The sequence below is a fragment of the Megalobrama amblycephala genome, linkage group LG22, assembly GCF_018812025.1.
Source record: "Megalobrama amblycephala isolate DHTTF-2021 linkage group LG22, ASM1881202v1, whole genome shotgun sequence".
NCBI classification, from domain to species: domain Eukaryota; kingdom Metazoa; phylum Chordata; class Actinopteri; order Cypriniformes; family Xenocyprididae; genus Megalobrama; species Megalobrama amblycephala.
In genome coordinates this window covers 15,177,772-15,196,235 of record NC_063065.1, presented here as the reverse complement: position 1 = coordinate 15,196,235, position 18,464 = coordinate 15,177,772, and positions in this window count along the sequence as shown.

Below are 18,464 nucleotides of genomic sequence, written 5' to 3'. Positions count from 1 at the left end.
AGAGTCCTGTCACTGACCCTTCTCAGACCTCCCTTTTCTCATTAAAGCAGACAGAGGAAGAATAGCCAAGTCTCTCCTCTTCTCCAACACACTCTGCCAACAGCTAAATTTAGCAGAATGTTATTAAATCCTGTCATTCAAGTTCTCTGTTTGTTTTTAGAACTGCATTCCCATTAATACTGCTGACATGATGATATTATATTATCACTGAGGTAACAAAATTGTTGTAGACTTTATCATGTTTATAATCCAAGCAAGAGGACGTATGTCTTGAGGATCACGCTAATTGTGAATAGCAGCTGCTGAAACAGTGATTTATTGCCAACCGTGGAAGACCACATAACAATAACCGCCATAACCATGGCTCCTGCCGATTTTATGGAAGACACAAAACATGTTCTCTACATTTATAGGGATCTTGTAAAAACACATTCACCTTTAGAACACTTATTATTCACACAGAAGCAATATTCTGATTTTATATGCTCACATTCACCAGTTATGTAAGCAAAACCAGGGCCTAGTTGTCAAATTTTTAATCCACTGAATTAAATAATACAAAATAAAACACTATTTTTATTAAATGTATATATTTGGCATAATATTATATTATATATTCACTCTTTGTTATATTGCAGCCATTTGCTAAAATCATTTAAGTTCATTTTTTTTCCCTCAATGTACACACAGCACCCCATATTGACAGAAAAACACAGAATTGTTGACATTTTTGCAGATTTATTAAAAAAGAAAAACTGAAATATCACATGGTCCTAAGTATTCAGACCCTTTGCTGTGACACTCATATATTTAACTCAGGTGTTGTCCATTTCTTCTGATCATCCTTGAGATGGTTCTACACCTTCATTTGAGTCCAGCTGTGTTTGATTATACTGATTGGACTTGATTAGGAAAGCCACACACCTGTCTATATAAGACCTTACAGCTCACAGTGCATGTCAGAGCAAATGAGAATCATGAGGTCAAAGGAACTGCCTGAAGAGCTCAGAGACAGAATTGTGGCAAGGCACAGATCAAAAAAAATCTGCTGCACTTAAGGTTCCTAAGAGCACAGTGGCCTCCATAATCCTTAAATGGAAGACGTTTGGGACGACCAGAACCCTTCCTAGAGCTGGCCGTCCGGCCAAACTGAGCTATCGGGGGAGAAGAGCCTTGGTGAGAAAGGTAAAGAAGAACCCAAAGATCACTGTGGCTGAGCTCCAGAGATGCAGTCAGGAGATGGGAGAAAGTTGTAGAAAGTCAACGATCACTGCAGCCCTCCACCAGTCGGGGCTTTATGGAAGAGTGGCCCGACGGAAGCCTTTCCTCAGTGCAAGACACATGAAAGCCCACATGGAGTTTGCCAAGATGGTGAGAAATAAGATTCTCTGGTCTGATGAGACCAAGATAGAACTTTTTGGCCTTAATTCTAAGCGGTATGTGTGGAGAAAACCAGGCACTGCTCATCACCTGTCCAATACAGTCCCAACAGTGAAGCATGGTGGTGGCAGCTTCATGCTGTGGGGGTGTTTTTCAGCTGCAGGGACAGGATGACTGGTTGCAATCGAGGGAAAGATGAATGCGACCAAGTACAGGGATATCCTGGACGAAAACCTTCTCCAGAGTGCTCAGGACCTCAGACTGGGCCCACTGTATATACAGTCAAACAAAAAATTATTGAGACATTTTTGATATTTTTGATATATTTTTACTAGTGGTTGCAGGACACTATAGTTCATTTATGTAAGTGAGGATAGCTAAATAAAGTAAACTGTGACAAATTATACACAGTAAAATCCACAGAGTTAAATCAACTCTGCTCAGATAACATTTGGTCCCTCTCTGAATAGTGTTAAAATAACACTGAAGCAGAGTTAAAGTTAATGAGATAATTAAGCTATTAATTCAGGGATGATTGAACATTAATGATGAACACCTGCTGTTAACAAGCAGAATAACTGAAGAAAAGAGAAACACAAGAACTACAAGTGACTTCAGCCAAAACCATTTAATTGAAATTAACTGAAAGTAAAAGACATTAAATCTCTCAAGATCTGATTAAAAGATCTGATTTACTTATTACTAACCATATTGACTTTATTTCTGTCACATGTCTAAATAATTTCTTATTGAGAATTAACATAGGTTTAGATGTTGATGTTTTATTGGTCAATAAATTATGCCACCATCGTGGTGGTTCTGAGCAGAGTTGATTTAACTCTGGGGATTTTTACTGTGTACCCAACAATTTGTCATACAGTGGACTACCAGTACAATTGATAAAAATTTGGAACCAAAAATTATTCAGATGACCTGACCATATATATATATATATGTATCTCAAATATTTGAATTAATAAATATAAAAATTAAACTAATAATGTAATTAATAAGTAAAATTAAAAGTAATTAAAATTAAAAGTGCGTTCAAGTTTTTTTTTTTTTTTTTTTAATCAGTTAATGCATTCCCTGGGATTTGAACCCATTACCTCACTGTTTTTAGTGCCATGCTCTACTATTTGAGCTACAGGAATGAAATAAAATAAAACATTTTAAACATGACAGAGTGCACCTATGACAATATAAAAATACATGCAATTGCATGATTAGACATTTGGCTCAAAACGACCTATACTTACTAAAATATAGCCCTTCCCAATGTAACAACTAGCCCCAGTCTTCAACTGGTAGAGCATAGCACAAGGGTAAGGTCATGGGTTTATAATATGATTAATCAAACTTATTTCACCCTGTGCAACTAATTGAGGGTTGTCTGCCAACTTGCTTGGGTGTCTAACTAATACTCAGAGCATCATGTTAGTTTCTGAAGACACATTAGCTCAAATGGGCCTTTTTTTTTTTATGGGTAATTGCTTTCTGGCAAGCTCAGCAGGCCGATCCACTAAATACCTGCACACGTTCATCCATCACATATCACAGTCAAGATCCCAGTTTATTATTCCACTTTTCTAATTTTCCCTACACCTGAGGGGTTAATCTCTTTCCGTAGTCATAATGGAATCCTTACAATTACACACTCTGCCCCCTACCAACAGCCACCTCTGTGTTTAACACTTCATGGCTTCAAGGTGACTGTTGATTATTTTCTGTATTTTCCCCCCTTCCAGCCTTTTCTTTTATGTGTGCGTCAGGGCGAGGAGAGAAAAGTGTCTATCATATGAAATCAGTTTTCCTCCTCCAAGCTTGCGGGTCAGCAGTCCCACCGGAGCGGGCATATTACATAAATTAAGTTTAGGCTCAATTTTCTTTGCCCTACAAAGAATAGGTCACCTTGAACAAATTCAGCTCAAACTAGCATGCAAGCTAATAATCGGCGTGTCTTCCCAAGAAAAATGGAACGCCAGTAAACTCGACTTTATCCATTTCACCGCCGGTCATAATTCCTCAGCCAGGGTTTACCACCCGAGGTCCTGTCTGACATTATCTTCCTTTTATGATGACTGAGTATTCAGGTTGTGAGCTACACCGACGTAGGAAGGATGAGATTTCCAGATGTGTCATATATTTGTGCTGTTTTCTCATGGGTCTTGGAAACCTGAGACCTTCTCATTAATTTTGGAAATACCAAATAAATCAGCTGGGCAGCCCGGAAGTTGCAGTAGGGGACAGAGAAATCCGACTGACCTTTATAGTCACCATGCTTCACTGCAGTGAATGACTTGTGACATTAATCTGCCGAAAGTCTGCTAGGGAAAAATTGGATGAGGTAAATCATTAAAAGCTTAAGGTGATGGATTTCTGAAGGGGCTTAACTCTGATTCGTCACACTACTAGAGCCTCCTTGCCTTGGTAAACACGTTAAAAAGTGACCGAGATAAAGAGAGCGATGGTCAACAGGAAGAGATGAAAGCTTGTGTACACGCCTCTCTTTTTTACTCAAATGTCTTTACGGATCAATTTTTAGGCAAGGAGGATGTAAGATTACCCTCTTTTTCCTTTAATAAAGTGAACATCCCTACTTTATTACATTCATCCTCAAAAGGCAAATGGTCTGCCTTACACCTGGAGCGAGTCAGAAAATGTATGAAAAATATATTATTTATTTGTTTTTAAAGATAACTGTAATTTCAGAACAGATACAATAAAACTGATATGGGCAAAAACAAATCCAAGACAATAATATTACAAAGCAGTGACAAAATCCCCTCTGCTGTAAACAAGACCCGGACAATGAATTTTAGTGCCTTCAGTGGATTATGAAGAACAGATATTGCATTTTACAGTGGTTACAAGAGGACAGTGCTGTTTATGATTTCCATAAATATATCTCAAAGAGGTCAGTGTCGTATTGAATGAGGCGAAATATTCCTCTCGTGCCTTAGAATGTACAACTGCCTCTGGCCAGCACATGTAACTTCACTACAAGTTTCGATCAACAAGTAATACTTAGAATGAAAATGCTGCAGGGCGCATCACAGTCGCAGCCAATCAGAACATATCTGATGAATTAATTTGGGCCAATGAGATTATTGTGGGCAGGGAAACAGAAACCAAACTGAACTTTGTTGTGTGAATGTGGCTGTAAAAAATGTTTGTACACAATGAGTTCCTATATGTTGAGTTCAAATGATAATCGTAGCCAGCTATAGATTCATTAAAGGGTTAGTTCACCCAAAAATGTAAATTCTGTCATTAATTACTCTCCCTCATGTCATTCCACACTGTAAGACTTTCATTCATCTTCAGAACACAAATTAAGCTTTCTGTCCCTCCATAGACACAACTGACACTTTGACGCTTCAAAAAGTTCATAAAGAGATCGGAAGACTAATCCATATGAATTGAGTGGTTTAGTCCACATTTTCTGAAGAGACTCGATTGCTTTATATGATGAACAGATTTAATTTAGTCTTATATTTACATATATAAACATTCATCAACTCAGTTGTGGTAAGCTCAAGCATGTTTGCTTGACATGCGAGAACCAATGAGGTTCATTCTTGTATGTTAAGCAGAAGGTTTGACTTTTGAAAGAACCAATGAGGTTTGTTCTCATGCATCAAGGCACGTCCTGATTTTGTAGAGTTAAACACGTTCCTGGGTCAATATATTTTGCTGATCCTGGAACAATATTCTAGTGTAGTCAATGTAGTCTGTCATTGCACACTGAGTCCGAAATTCGCATGCGAAACTTTCGCACGTTAAAAAATAAATTCGACCTCACGTTATGTCAATCGCGTTTGCACACTGCCTCCGAAACTTTCATCCGCCAAAAAAATATTCGGATCATGTTCGATTTTCTGTGTTTTTCGCATCCGTGGCATGCATTTTGAGAGACGTTTTGACAATTCAGAGCCACAGTACGCGAACGCAAAAATCCAGAATGCCATCTGACAAGTGTTTGAACGTTTGCCGGTTCCCGCCTCCTTCTTCCCGTATATATGAACTGTGTCACAATGGGGTTGTGTTTGCAAATAAATCAATATATTTGAATGAATCTTAATTCATTTTTTTAGTTCACTTGTATGCACCGAGTCATATTATTCGTTCACTGAACCAAACCGAACCAATGGCAACATCTCATTTGTCAAAAAACTGGGAAATATTGGGTCTCATTCACTAATAATTGAGTGGATTATTCCGTATTCTGGAGATCTTCTCATAAAAAATGTCCGGCTGGAATTTGTTCTCAACCTCATTCTAATGTTAATGAATTTGGAGTATTCTACATAAATGAGCGACTGTGTGGCTGACATTAGGCGTTTACATAAAACTTACCCAAATAATCTCCACCTTTCCTAAATTTAGAATAAACTTTGGTACGAAAGTACACAGTATGCATACTTAGTGAATAACACCCATTGAAAGTGAATGAACGGGATGAACCGTGGGATCTCGTTTATGAAGGAATCAAATCAATCAGGCATCTGTTATGGTTGAATATCTACATAAAACTTATTTCCTCAGCCTCAGTGCATTCACACAGAAAAACACCAGTTCTAGTGCACCAAACAGCCGTGGTACATCTATATCGAACTGTGAGAACTGATATTTGACGGACAGGTAAAGATGTAAACAGGCTTGATATTTGCTCATGATTCATTCTTCAACGCCGATACCAACAGCTTGTGATTTTTAGCAAGCCACCAGTCGTCTTGGACACAATCGCTGCCTTGCACATATACAGACCCCAGATCATGAAAGCGCTGTGCCATGTCATATCCGAAGCAAAGGCAGCCACACAGACGCAGCCGCATGCCTCAGTGGCGTATGAGAAGGGTGTTTAAAATGCAAACTTTAAAAAGGGCAGCACAGTAAATATCCTCTGCGGAGCGCTGATAAGGTCAACTGTCAGTCTTCAGGCACCATGAGGCAGAGAATGTGAAAATGGGACAATTCATATCCCCTCTTTAAGCTGTCATAGCAGGGCTTGTCATGCATGCCATTACATGGGGCCGGACTGTAACAAGCTCCCTGGGATGTAAAAAGATATGCACATAATAAAAGCGCCCTCGCCAGTCTGCCAGTGATTGACTGTGAGTGCAGCCGTGGGCGACACAGGGCCGTGCCCACCTATGGCTTGTGAATAGTTTTTCTATTTATAAAGATATGGAGCCTGCTGTTTTATGGCTGTGTAGAGATGAGATTTAGGGCAGGATAGCACACAAACACTCTCAAGAACGTCTTGCAGGAGCCGTGAGAGAGATTTTGATCCACAGAGGGAGAAGGGGCAAGTTCTCACTTGAAAACTTTTACTTCTTTTGCCCTTTTAAATACACACTCTCAATGTGTGCTGTTAACATGCATTGTTAGAGAGTGTTCAAGCAAAAGTGAAGATGATTTAGCTGCTAGATTCCCTCAAACCATGCCTGAAGCCAGTTTGTTCAGCTGTGGTTATGAGGGCCAGAGATCTGTGTTTTCTAACAGTGCAAAGCTGTTTGAGGCATCGCTGATTCCTTCTTTACTCCTGCCCTCTCACATTGTCCAGCTGAGGCCCCAGCATGGCATTTTCTTTGAAAACAGCACAATAGCATTGTAAAAAAAAAAAAAAAAAAAAAGTAAGTTTCATGGTTGCCTTAAAATTTTGAGTTCATTGAAATAAAAAAAAAACAAGTTAATACAATGAAGGCGATTGACTTAATCAACAGAAACTTAAAATATTATGTTATCTGAACCACATTAATTATCTAAGTTGATCTGACAAAAAAAAAATGTGATAAATCATGAAAATATTTTTTTACAGTATATATTTTACAAGAAAATACTATTTTTACTCAATTCAATGTCGCTTGCTGTTTCTTTGTAATTTTTTGTGAAATTTACTGGAAAATCTGAGTGAAAACTGTTTCAAAGTACTTCCTACACCATTTTGTCAATGAACATTACCTCGAACTCATTGCTTCTTTCGTGAACTTGTCCTCTGCATCTGCTAATTTTAAAAACAACATGAAATGGCATTCAAAATGCATTTAGCTTGTATGAATAATTACAAATATTAATTTATTACTAATAGACCATTGTGGAGTGAAAAAAAACTAATTCAAATGTGTCAGCAACAGGACTGGTTAAAAAAATGTGTGTACTGATGCCCAGGAAGTCTAAACAGACATGAAGCCAGCCAATCACAGTAGAGATTGAGAAAGTTCTTGGCTGCATCCAAATATGCATGTTTTATGTTCCCAGAACATTCTCAGAATGTCCCCACTGGTGTTAAGGACATTGCCTAGTAACGTTCCCAGAACGTTCAGAGACGGTCACGATGTGGTTCTTTTAAGAGTTGGGGGATGTTATTTGGTGGACCTTCAGGGAACATTCAGAACGTTCTGGGAATGTTTAGGGGACTATAGGACGTTCTGATAACTTCCCCTTTGTAACGTTCTCACGTGACCATAAAATAACCAAAATAGAACGTCCCCCTAAACTCATATCGGGAACATTATTAAATGACCAACAGAGGACCATCTGGGAACGTTCTGTTAATGTCCCAAATATCCTCTTTGTAACGCTCTTATGTGACCATAAAATAACCAAAATGGAACGTACCTCTAAAGTCATATAAGGAACCTTGAACTGCAGCACTTGCATTACCAAAAGAGGACGTTTTAGGAACATCCCTAATGTTCTGTAAAGGTTCGGAATTTTCGTCACCTTTAGAGAACTTTCAGGGAATGTCACGCAAGGTTGTGAGCACGTCGCCTTATACGTGGGTACTTCCCTACTATATAGTAACAAAACAGTATGTGAAACGAGTAGTATGTCCGAGTTCATAAAACTATAGGCGAAAAGTACCCAGACTTTTGGCAAGATTCTGAAGTTCGCATATAGAATATTCTTTTTAATAGTCGCAAAGTAAGAACTTTTACAAAAGAATTACCTACTCATGCGACTTCGGATGCAGCTCTTGCTAGTTTTCAATGCAGTATCCATTGGAAGATCAGCAAATGGACTGTGGGGTCAAGAAGTTAAAGTTTAAATGGTTAGAATGGTTTTGTTAGCACACCCTAATGGTAAAAGCTGCTGAAACTATATCATCAGGTTTTAAAGGTGCCATCAAACGTTTTTTTTTACAAGATGTAATATAAGTCTAAGGTGTCCCCTGAATGTGTCTGTGAAGTTTCAGCTCAAAATACCCCATAGATTTTTTTAAATTAATTTTTTAACTGCCTATTTTGGGGCATCATTAAATATGAGCCGATTTATGCTGTGCGGCCCCTTTAAATCTCGTGCTCTCCGCCCACGGAGCTCGCGCTTGCCTTAAACAGTGCCTAAACAAAGTTTACACAGCTAATATAACCCTCAAATGGATCTTTACGAAGTGTTCGTCATGCATGCGGCAAGCATGCCTCGGATTATGTGAGTATTGTATACTGTTATATTGTTTACATTTGATGCTGAAAGAATTTGAGGCTGTGCTCCGTGGCTAAAACTAACATTACACACTGCTGGAGAGATTTATAAAGAATGAAGTTGTGTTTATGAATTATACAGACTGCAATTGTTTAAAAATGAAAATCGCGACGGCTCTTGTCTCCGTGAATACAGTAAGAAACAATGGTAACTTTAACCACATTTAACAGTACATTAGCAACATGCTAACGAAACATTTAGAAAGACAGTTTACAAATATCACTAAAAATATCATGATATCATGGATCATGTCAGTTATTATTGCTCCATCTGCCATTTTTCGCTATTGTTCTTGCTTGCTTACCTAGTCTGATGATTCGGCTGTGCATATCCAGACGTTAATACTGCCTGCCCTCGTCTAATGCCTTGAACATGGGCTGGCATATGCAAATATTGGGGTCATACATATTAATGATCCTGACTGTTACATAACAGTCGATGTTATGTTGAGATTCGCCTGTTCTTCAGAGGTCTTTTAAACAAATGAGATTTATATAAGAAGGAGGAAACAATGGAGTTTGAGACTCACTGTATGTCATTTCCATGTACTGAACTCTTGTTATTTAACTATGCTAAGATAAATTAAATTTTTAATTCGAGGGCACCTCTAAAAAGTATTTTTGTCTATTGACAACCATTTAAAATTAGCCATTCACATTTACATTTGGCAGACTTTTTATCCAAAGTGACTTATATTGAATTCAAAGTAGAGCGCTGAAGACTTGGCCGACTAATAGTGGAATTATCGTTTACATTTCCGGTCTCTGGTTTCTAGTCAAATTTGCGTATTTTCAGAGCTGATAATGTAATGTTAAACTTATGAAAACCTTTCATGGAGAGTATTGTAATTTAAGTGCTGCAAGCCATGATTATGTTCTAGTCAGTCTTTGGCATAAAATTCAAGGCATATGGCGCTATATATAAACATGCTTTTCAGATTTGCTGGTGCTCAAAACACATACTTTCCAGGAATTATTTCAGTTTATTGATGTTCAAAAAGTTTCTGTTTAATTCATTCAGTCGCTCTTTTTACCCCGTTTTAACAATAAGCTCCTATGGAGACCAGAACAGAATAGCATACTAATGGAAGTTAGAATCCATCATGGCGGTGCTCATTGTTTGCTTAGGAAAAAGGAGGATACCTAGAAATCAATCAATGTGAAAAACTGTTTGTTTTCTCATTGAATAATTGCATCACTATTGCTAACATTTCATTATATTATAGTAGATGTTTTACCAGTGCCTGATTCTTTTTTAAGGCTCTTAAATGAAGCATAGTTTTTACATCATGATGGTTATGAAAATAGCATATTTTGAATATGCTTAATTGTTTAGAATAGCATGCCCTAATAAACTGTGCACAACAACATAAGGGACATATATTAAAGTAAATAGGGTCAATTTTGATTTCACAATGTCTTTAAATTTGAACTTTTGACTAACGGTACAGTGTCAGATTTGCACGTTCAGGCTCAATTGTTATGCAGAGGCACAATCTGTTAATTCCTCTGTAATGTGAAAACAGCTCCTGTGTGGCATCAGACCCCATACATTTCATTAAACTGTCATCAGGCTTGAAACACAAGCCTGAATCGCAAGGCGCCACAGTCTAATTCTGCCCCCCTCCTACTGTCTACACTCACTGTCACTGATATTAAACAAATATTTTCACTCTGGTGGGGGGAAATCTAGCAGCAGCAGGCAGAATTCAATGTGGCTTTGTCTTGGAAGAACAAAAGCCAAAAGAGGGGAAATTAGTTTTTAGGTGTAAAAACAAGACAGAGTGAATTGGCTTCCAAGGATAACTGTTTTAGTTTGTGCAATGGTAGATTTATATGATAAAATGGTCCTTGGATTGGTAGTAACAAAAAAGGTGTTTGCTCTTTTTTTATTAGAGCTGCCAATCAATATAAATCGAATTAATTACATGGCTGATATATATATATATATATATATATATATATATATATATATATATATATATATATATATATATATATATATATATATATATATATATGATTCTAAGACATTTCATTACTGGAATGGACAATGTGATTTTACAGTATTATTTTTTATAATAAATGCTATAATTAATACTTCTATATCTTAAATTGGCACGTCCTAAATGATATATCTCCATCTTTATTGATGCCAAACGGCGTAACTTAATCCAGCATCCGTCTTGAGACGCCCTCCAGCAGTCTTCCTCACGCTGTGCATCACAAGCAGACGATTGTGGCCCTATCTTTGTTATTTGTTTAAGCCTCATAATGAATTCTCGGATGGAAGAGACACAAATGATGATAAATTCCTGTCTCTGACTTTGTGGTAATGCCGTATTTACTAGAAGTCAATCAATTTGCCATAGCAGCGCATCTCGGAGGGAATGCATTGTGGGAGAAGGAGCAGAAATGGAGATTGATTCTTTAAGGGTGACGCTCTCTCAATCACCCAGCTGTTGCAGATACAGACTAAAGGATGATGGATGACGCTGCGTCGTTGGCTGGCCGGTATGTCCAGTTAGGGCTAAAGAAGCACACCTGTTCTAGTTTCAATCCTTCCTGTTCAAGGAAATTGATTGTGAGGTTTTCTGTTTATCCTAGTAGACCATGAGCACATATGACCTCGAAATGGTGGTCAGCCTCCATCCTCAGTATGTCTAACTAGGATTTCTGACCTTTTTGTTTCATATAAATAAACTAAAAGGCATTTATATGGCAGGTTTAGTTATTAGTTATTAGGAAAATATCATTTTCTTTTACAGTCTCTGCAAAATGTTTGATAAACAGATTTTTTTTATATCATCATGCAACAGTGGTGTCCAAAAGTGATGTCTGGAGGAGGGGATATTTGTTTTAATGACCCTACAAGTTTGATTAAACCATGAAAATATGAGGAAAATATAACCAATCCCATATATTTCACTTCAAGCCCATATAACTCACTGCAGAATTAAATGCATACCTTGACTTTCGTTTCCACCAAAACTCAGAGTCACTCACGCCAACTTTTGGTCACTCACGCCAATGCCAAATGTCGGTTTCAGTGGTGCTAAATTAGTGGAAATCTTGGGCTGAAGACAATGTGAAACATGTATTGTTCTCTGATGAGTGTGAAGAAGCCCCAAAAATGCTTAACATCCGGACTGTTGCGTGCCCAGAGTGAAGCATGGGGGTGGATCAGTGATGATTTGGACTGCAATATGGCATTTCCTACTGTGCTTGATGGGCGCGTCACTGCCAAGGAATACCGAACCATTCTGGAGGACCATGTGCACTTAATGGGGGTGCCGATATCAGCATGATAATGCACCAATACACATGGTAAGGCTTGTGACAGAATAGTTTGATGAACATGAGAGTAAAGTTGAACATCTCCTATGGCCTGCACAGTCACCAGATCTAATTATTTTTGAGCCACTTTGGGGCATTTTGGAGGAGCAAGTCAGAAAACGTTTTCCTCCACCAGCATCACATAGTGATGGCCACTTTTTCAAAATATGCTCTTTTGTGTTCCACAGAAGAAAGAAAGTTGGTTACACTTTATTGTGATGGTCCACTTTAGACACATCTACTAACTATAAGCAAAGACTGTAGAATAACACAAGACATGTCACTCGTATTGTTTTGAATGGGAGAAAGTGTTATGCGCAATATGGCGGGATAAGTCCCGCCTTCAAAATAAGAGCCAATCGCCGACTGGTAAAGTCATCGCGTCACTGCGGCGGCCGTTAGAAGCACTGGTTTCTATAGAAACAGTCAGACGCGCGCCTCAGAAATGAGGCACAAGAGATGCGCATTTAGGTCTGCGCATGCGCATTAGCTTGATCCAGCCTGAAAAATACCGTTTTTTTGTCATGATTCGAGCGCTTGAAAAAAAAAAAAAATTATGAGACAGTTGTTGTCAAAATTCATTCAAAGAGATAGGAGCTGCATGGATGCCCAGGATGCCCGAGAGGCGTTTCAAAGATGGCCGCCGAGTGAAATGACTTGTCTTAAAGCGGAACTCAGTAAGAATTGCGAAACTCCCCCTTCAGTTTCCTTCAGTGAATCACACTGTCAAAAATACTCCAAGCGCAGCTCTGGACTACAACGACTACAACGCTCACCAGCGCAGTAGTTTTGCAAATACAGTACAAGAAAGAGGAGGTGGGTAATTTGCAAATACAGTACACTCGATGGAGGTAGGTAATTTTCGAAATTGTCTTATAAAGTCATAATATATACATTGTTTTTGAATTACCGTAAAGCATTTTGTCACTCTAGCGTGAACGTGAACATGAGGCGAGATTGTGTCGGGTCGATGCAGCTCAACTTGCAAGTGCTGTATTCTGGCGTAGACGTGCCAGAGGGGGTTAGTTTTCGCCTCAAACACACCACTACAAGTCAATTAACCATCGTAAGGACTTAGAAAACTATTTATGAAGGTAAAAAAAGTTACTTCTGCTTTAAAGGGACTTTGCTATAAGTAACTTTGCAACTACATGTCAACTAACTGTCATTAGAGGATTAGTAGTAGACTGTTAGATTAGGTTTAGGTGATTACTAGAATTAGTATAATTTTCAATGTAGTTGAAAAGTTACTTATAGCCAGTAGAATGTCAGTTGGGGACCATTAAAATAAAGTGTTAGCAGATATTAAGCAGACAGTCTACTAATACTCTAATGAGAGTTTGTTGGCATGTAGTTGCAAAGTTAGTAAAATGTCTAAAGACCATTGAAATAAAGTGTTACCAGAAAGTCAGGTTTTGGTGAGTAAAATATGAGGGAACTATCCCTTTAAGTCAAAAGGAGCAGAAAATATCACATGGCAGAGAAAGACAGACTCTAATGAGGGAAAATATGATCAATATTTCCGACCTCGCGTCAATTCGGAAAGGTCAGAGATCAAGTAGGCTTAAGTTCTCTCGTTAAGACGTCATTAGCACTTTAAGTGGAGCATCATTGTCTTGTGTCTCTCTATTTCTTTAAGGTTAATTGAGTGAGGGCATGTCCTGTCACTGAGCTCAACATTAATATATTCTTTTCTTAAAACCGCAAATCTCTCGAGGCAGAGGGTTGGCCCCCCAGCACACATTTTAATTATATTAGAATAACTGTGATTGATGCTTTTTTTTTTCTTTATTTGAGACCCACGTCGAGACTTAATGTCAACATTCATTAAGCAGCCTTGCATTTCAATGACCAAATATTTAACCTGGGCTACGCTTTCATTATTAACTGATTCTGCCAGATCTTATGAGACCTTCTTTTTTCTTTCTCCTCCTTTGTAAATTTTTTATGTTTTCAGGACACTGAAGCATCTACCTCTCCAAGTTCTTCAGTTGTACACCCTGGATTTGTGGTCTAGTCCTGCCTTTAATGGCAGCAGTAACAGAGGTAGCCTAAGGGATCACAGATGCGTTATAAGCAGCTCCAGATAGTCAGACTACTGTCAGAACCCACCCAGCCCGCAGGTGCACATCCACATCCACAGACATACAGCTGCCAGAGAGAACTGTCATTATGAGAGAAAAGGGAAAGCAAGAGAGACACAGACAAAGAGAGAGAGAAGAAAACTGTCTATGTTCACAATGGAATAGCATACTTTTTACAATGGTATGCTTTGGAATACCATTGAACATTAAGAAATAAATGAAAAAAGTGAAATAACTATTTCTTACTAAAATGTACAGTTATTCTAATATATTTAAAATATGTTAATATTGTATATATAAAATGTTTTATTTGTAAAATGTTCTATTTTCACATTTTCTGCTTCCATATGCTTATTTTTATATGCACCCACTTTGTACATTTTAAAGCAGTTAAAAAGTAGTGCACTACTGAAATAGGGAGCTGATATACCCAAAGAAAATAATAAACATGGTTATTTAGGGCCTGAGCACAGATGGTGTGAGGACCCTATTGGAATTTATTTGCATTCTAAATTGACGTTTGTGTAAAAAGTGCCTACACTTTGGGCAATTTAATCCAATGAAAACTTTTGGCAATTTAATCAAATGCAGATAACATTGAGGTATTCTTAGCAGTGTGTTTTGTAGTATACAGAGTATACACAGTATATACATACTGCAGAAATGGTTCTAGTTTGTTATTTTGAGTATAGCCAAAATATAGAAGATTTAGTATTCTATGAACAGACTTTATTTACTCCAGTTCTAAATTAAACATAGGAAATTGTGTTTTCCCTCAGACTAGACAAATGAAATACAAATCGTTACCAGGCATTTCAGTCTGATGCAATTTTATGCAATGTGTGTATGTGTGTACTCAGCAGTCATGGAGAGCTTTTTGTGTCACCTGTGAGGACAAAGAGTAGACTGCTTAGCTCACGCTTCGAAGAAAAATGATATCGGTTTTAATCCCCACGACTTGACGGACGCTGCGAGATGAAGGCAGCTCTCACATACACAAGAACACCACTGGATACAAAACACACTATCATAAATCAAGAGGTCTCAGGGTGCTTTTTTCAGCTAATCCTAACCTATTCTCACATTTGTATTCCCTTGCAGGAACACAAACTGAATTTATTCAATTGGTTCTTGCCATACAAGGAGTTGCTACGGATTGAAAAATGAGCGACTTGTCTGGTGTGGGTGTCTTTGTTGTAACCATGGTAACATGTACATGTCCATGCTGTTAACATGTGTTCTTCTTGTGCTTGTTATAGTTCAGGCAACCATGTCTTCTTTTCAAAGTAACACTCTTAAATTTCCACTCACAAAATGCTTTTTGCAAATTTTACCCAAAAGGTTAAAATATTTCTTATCATGACTGCTACTTTAACTGAAATACCTGAATACAAAAACATTTAACCCAAAATCATGCATTTTCAGGCTGAATTTACATTAATAGGCCACAAAGTATGTAAAAAAGTACATTTATGGGCCTCAACATGATAAATAGCAGTACTCACCGTTCTAAAATCAATGATCTGGCTGACAAGACATCATTTTAAGGCATCATATAGGCATACTTTGAATTCAAAGCCTGTTCCAAGCACTTCTTTTGAACTGAATGGCAGCACCACATGTATGCTTTGAGGTTAAAACAATCCCAGAATGCACTGCAACAAGCTCATTAAAAAAGTGAATTTTCAATTATGAATATATCACTGTTTAATTCAGTACAGCAAAGTATGAGTAAATTATCTGTATCTAATCACAAAGTGGTCTATTTCACTCATAATGTGTACTTTGTGGGTTTTTTTTGTGCTAACTAGAGTGTGTTGTTGTTGTTAGCTTAGCCACATGCTAACATTAGCCACTACAACTGTTCTGTTTGTAATCCTAAAATTAGGAAGACAATCAGCATTTTCAAGTCTGGATACTCTGGGTTTTCAGTTGTTTATATTTTATCTAATGTTAGCATGCTACACACCTTAACCATGAATTTTGAAGCTGCTGTATTAAAAAAAAATGCTAACAAGTGGCTATAAAAAGGACTAGCCTACAATTACCACATGTTTACATGCTGGGTGAATCAAGCATTGTAGTCAGCATTTATAGCAGCAACCTACGCATACATTTCAGTTTTAAGTGATTAGGATGCTGCCTTACAAGGTTGCTGAATATAGGTTTTGGAACAGATATTGACTCTAGCTGTTGGTTTTATTCTGCAGGATTAATTAAACACTGTGCTGTAATAAAATGAAAGGTGGAAATCATTGGCTGCAGTACAGCGTGACACTGTTGGCTTGCCTCCATGACTGTCTGTCCTTGAAGCAGCTTCAAAGAGGATAAATAATAGCAAAATATGTTCATTAAGTTCAACTAAAGTAGGTTGGAAGCAGATGCTTGGATTACTAAAGACTGGTCATGAGGAAAAATCATGCTATTTTCTCCAAGAATAAAACTTTGTTCTCATTTGACTCTTTTGCAAAAGTTTCTGCTTTTCTTCTTATGTCATCACACCGTTGATTAAGATCAAATGCTTGCCGTTTTTTTCAGTACACACACCCACACATATTATTTTTATTCCATTCATACATGCAACAAAACCTGAATCAATCTTTGCTTGAATTTAATGATAAAGAACCTAACCAAGGTAGCTGAATTTAGAGAACAAGCTCTAATGAAACAGCTGCGGAGGAGCTTAAACTGGGAGCTGTATTTAAGGAGGCGAAACCCTCACTGCCATTCAACGAAGCCCCTCCAGATGGTAGCCCACTGTTTGAGCAGAGCATGATGGGAATAGCAAAGACCTCTGCTGTGTTTGTTTTCAGTTAGCATGGATCTCACGAGCATCTACTGGAAGAGGTAGAAGGGAAGGGAGAGAGACGAGCGTCTGACAGTCTGTTTACCTGCGTGTTGATTCACTGTCGCTCTGGGGAGTCTAGGTTTAGGAACCATTTTCTGGTGACAGATGTTCAATGTTTTCCTTGGAACTGACCTTTCGTTCCTGATATTTCTGGATTGGTGATGCTTCAAATAAAACTTAAAGGATTAGTCCACTTTAAAATGAAAATTACCCCAAGCTTTACTCACCCTCAAGCCACACAATCAGAGTTATATTAATAAATATCCTGACTCATCCAAGCTTTATAATTGAACTGCGAGAGGTGTTACACTTTCTTCTTAAGTTGAATATGGAAGGCGGTCTAGTGGAAACTAGATATTTTACTTTATAACTTGTTAAATATGGATATTTTTCATACACAAACGCATCACTTCAGAAGGACTTTATTAACCCCCAGGAGCCGTGTGGAGTACGTTTATAATGGATGGATGGATGCACTTTCTTGAGCTTCATACTTGTTGGTCCCATTCATTCCCATTATAAAGCTTGGATGCGTCAGGATATTTATTAATATAACTCAGATTGTGTTCATCAGAAAGAAGAAAGTAAAATACACCTAAGATGGCTTGAGGGTGAACTAATCCTTTAAAGCAATTTATTGTATAAAATAGTAATGCTATATATATATAGTTTAATATTTTATAATATTATATTATATATTATAATACGGAAGAGGATTAGGGCCAAGCAATAATAAAAAAAAATAAAACCATCTCGAGATTAAAGTTGTTAAATTTCGAGAAAAAAACTCGTTAAATTTCGAGAAAAAAGTCGAAATAAAATGTTGAGAATAAACTCATTAAAATACGAGAAAAAAGTCGAGATAAAATGTTCAGAATAAAGTCATGAAATTACGAGAAAAAAGTCGTTAAATTATGAGAAAAATTTTGTTAAATTTCGAGAAAAAAGTCGAGATAAAATGTTGAGAATAAAGTCATTAAATTAATGAATTTATTCTCGTAATTTAATGACTTTTTTCTTGTAATTTAATGAGTTTATTCTCGTAATTTACTGACTTTATTCTCGTAATTTACTGACTTTATTCTTTACGAGTTTTTTCTCGTAATTTAAGGAGTTTATTCTCAACATTTTATCTCGCCTTTTTTCTCGTAATTTAACGAGTTTTTTCTCGTAATTTAACTAGTTTATTCTCACCATTTTATTTCGACTTTTTTCTCGTAATTTAGCAACTTTAATCTCGAGATGGTTTTATTTTTTATTATTGCTTGGTCCTAATCCTCTTCCGTATTATAATATATAGTATTTTGAATTATGATTTTTTCAAGTTAA